The sequence below is a fragment of the Strigops habroptila genome, chromosome 2, assembly GCF_004027225.2.
Source record: "Strigops habroptila isolate Jane chromosome 2, bStrHab1.2.pri, whole genome shotgun sequence".
NCBI classification, from domain to species: Eukaryota; Metazoa; Chordata; class Aves; order Psittaciformes; family Psittacidae; genus Strigops; species Strigops habroptila.
The window spans coordinates 70,135,373-70,138,862 of NC_044278.2; positions in this window are offsets into that span (position 1 = coordinate 70,135,373).

Genomic DNA, 3,490 nt, shown 5'->3' on the forward strand with positions numbered 1-3,490 from the left:
AGTGAGCATCTCATACCGAACCTGGTGTCACTATGGAAGTGCACAGCACCTGGCAGCTGTGTTGCTGGTGACTGAATATAGCTGAACTGCTGCAGACCCCTTCTCAGAGACCCCTGGTATCCTCCCTTCCTGTGGTCCCCATCTCTTCCAGACTGTCACACCAGTTATTTGCTCCGCTAGCAAACCATATCTTCAAGAAACAAAATGAGGCACAGTGCGATGAGAAAGGTCACAGCAAACAAATCCTGTTTTCTTTGTTATTTGAACATTCATGGGTTTAGTGGGATGCCTCAATTCCATTAGAAAGCGCAGCTCCTCTCTGGAAGGCTTTTGTATACACCAGCAGATTCACTAACCACCTTTTCCCTCAGATTCGCTATCTGGAAGGTGGGGATAAACTTTTCTTGGCAGGATGTATTGTCTTGGGAGGGCTAGTTACTAGAGGAAATCACTAGTGTTTAGCTTCTACCACTGTGAAAGCCAAATAAGTTGTAGTTATAGAGCAAAATGCGTTAATCTTTATTCTTAATGGAATTAATGCACTACCTAAATCAGTTTTCAGCATCTCACCCAATACTGGCTACCCCACAACAAACTTCACACCCTTGCGGTTTCTATGCTTATTATCATTTTTCTGATCTAAAATACTGAGCCACAAACTTTTATTAAGATTTATAAAATACATGTATTCTAAACAAATAGCGATTTGTCTTCATTTTCCTTAAGATACTTCAATCTTAATTCAGGTTGCTATCCTTAAATAATGAATAGTTGTTATCAGGTATTCCATATTATGGATTCACATCACCCGTGTTCCTGAAATGATCGTGTTCTTCCCACCTACATGAGACAAGGAAACAATCCTACTGACTTCCCTACTTTAACTGAGCGATGTTTTGTGGCATTTAACTAATGACAGAGCAAGGTACCCATCAATTAAAATTCCCACCCATACAGCCAAACAGCTGGTGCTAGGATATGGACTTGGAATAATGTGTCGTTTGAACCTGCACAGCTTACAGAAATCACATACTGTACTTTCCAATCACCAGCTGTAGTTTATACTTCATTATTTGAAGTTATGTTGCCTAAGTTTTCAATTGTACCTTGAAAATGCACTCTGATGAGTTCAGAGCTTTGTAAGAGAAAGCAGAATTACATCTTCGTCTTCACTCGCTGAATATTTGACAGCCCTGCTGTGCTCTGAGCTCTCCTAGAAACTGAGCCTCTTTAGGAAACTCAAGTCCTCTGCGAACAAATTCTGTCCCTCCAATGAGGACAGCCACAAAATAGCCCTGCAGAGGTCAACCTCATGGCATTGGCTTACTGAATGGAAGCAGATTCCAATCCACCTCAGAAGTAGCTGTGAAGCAATTGTGTGGACCTTTATCTCTCTCCATAGGGCAAATTAAAACACTGATACTCCGTAGGGTAAATTCTTTATCAGTATTGCTAGGAGATTTCTGTAAATTTTTTTTTTTTTTTCATTTTTGGTTTAAGAGAGATCTTGAATACTGACGGATAACATGAGCGGAAGCCAGGGTGATCCAACTAACCTCTTTATCTCAAGTTGCTAAGAAAATAAGTGATTTTTATCTTAATTTCCGCTTCCCACTTGTACATCTAGAGGCATACTCTTTATTTCCACCAAATGCACGGGGAAATAAAGCATGGAATATGTGCTTGGGAACAAACTGGAATTCCCATTCAATGCTCTTGTTTGTGCAAGAGGAAGAGGCCAAATGTTCAGTGAAGAAACATCACCTTTAATTTCCTATTTTAACAGCTCAAAAATGGTGGTAGTATCTTCATTATTTCTGTACATGAATGAGCTGTCAGTGATTTCAGGATTCTCTGCTGCATTACAGACTGCTTGTTTTGCTGGAGTAACCATAATAGAGAAACGCAACACTGCCTGCGCCGTGTGGCCGTATATCTCACAGAGCACTGATATATGACTGGCATCAGCTGTGGCAGTGCAGCTCATACAGCAAGATTTGTGTTTCTTACAGGAGTAAGTGCTATAAATACAGCTATGATCACCAACATGTTCTTCACCTGAAGAATTTATTCATAAATTTTAACAGTCAAGAGTATAGGTATCTACTTAAGAGCTCCTTTGAGCAGATTTCCCCCATAAAGACACAGTTTAAGAAATCCAGGGTCATCTGTAGCTATACATCTCAGGTCAGAGCAGCCTTCTTCAGCGCCTGAAGTGCTGACTGTAGATATTCCACATTGCAATATATTGCAACGCCCATTTGATTTGTACCTCAGAAGAAATCAACCTGTTTGGCAGCCAGGTAATTGTGAAGGCCACGCTGTGGGAGATGCCATTGGATCGATTGCATAAACCATTGACCAGTAACACAACATCAGCAAGCCTTGAAAAAGGATTTTATTCTTCTTTTTTCTGGCAATGCTTACTAATATTTTGCTGTTTCCGCAACCTGAGTACATTCAAGTCTTGCTGTTGTGCAGCTTCCCGAATCTGCTTTTCTTGCTGGCCTTGCACTCTGGCCATTCTCATGCTAAACTTCTCATCCATTTATTTCACCCATATAGTTCAGTAAGATGCATGCATGAAATGTACATTGTGTTGTATTGATCAGTGTTCCCCCAATTTGCCCTGTAGTTTGGAGGCACGCATAGCATGTAGGAGAGATGAAAGTGACAAGCAAACTGGGCTACAGAAACATACACTCACAGAACGAATTGGGTTGGAAAGGACCTTAAAGATCATCTAGTTCCAACCTCCTGCCATAGACAGGGACATCTTCAGGTTGCTCAAAGACCAGGTTGCTCAAAGCCCCTGTGTCCAACCTGGCCTTGAACACTGCCAGGGATGGGGCAGCCACAGCTTCTCTGGGCACCTTCTCAGAAGCGCTGGTTCATGGGATCCACAGGTCGATCATCATTAGAAAGCAAGTGTCAGCCAGCCAGCTTGTGCTTTCTTTTGTGTTTAGCAGCAGCAGTAGGGAAAAGCTCTGTCTCCCTGGCTCAAAAGGAGAAAACGAGGCAGAAAGCCACTCTCTCTGTACGCTATGTAGCCCGCTTAGTAAGTTTTCCGTCATGCTGTTGACATCCAAGAGATGACGCGTGGCGTTAGTATTGCCGACAGCATCGCCTCTGTGCTTTCTCACAGCCACAGAAACAAAGCCCGGGGCAGAAAGTTCACTTCCCAGTGTATAAGCCGGAGGGGGAGAGCGTGGCGGCAGGGCTGGGACGGGCTGCCACACACACAAACCTCCCCCCGGTGCAGCACGGCTCGAACCCGGCAGGTCAAGGGCGGGTGAGCCCCGAGCAGCTCCCCAGGAGATAAACTTCCCCACCGCCGCCTCCCGCCACCTGCGCTGCCTGCCCGGCGCCGCCCCGGAGCAGCGGGGACGGGCGGGGCCCCCGGGCCTCCCTTAAAGCCCGGCCGTCGGCAGTAACCCCCTTCTCTCCTTCCCTCTTTCTCCGGCTGCTCCGCCGGCACTGTGCCGGCGAC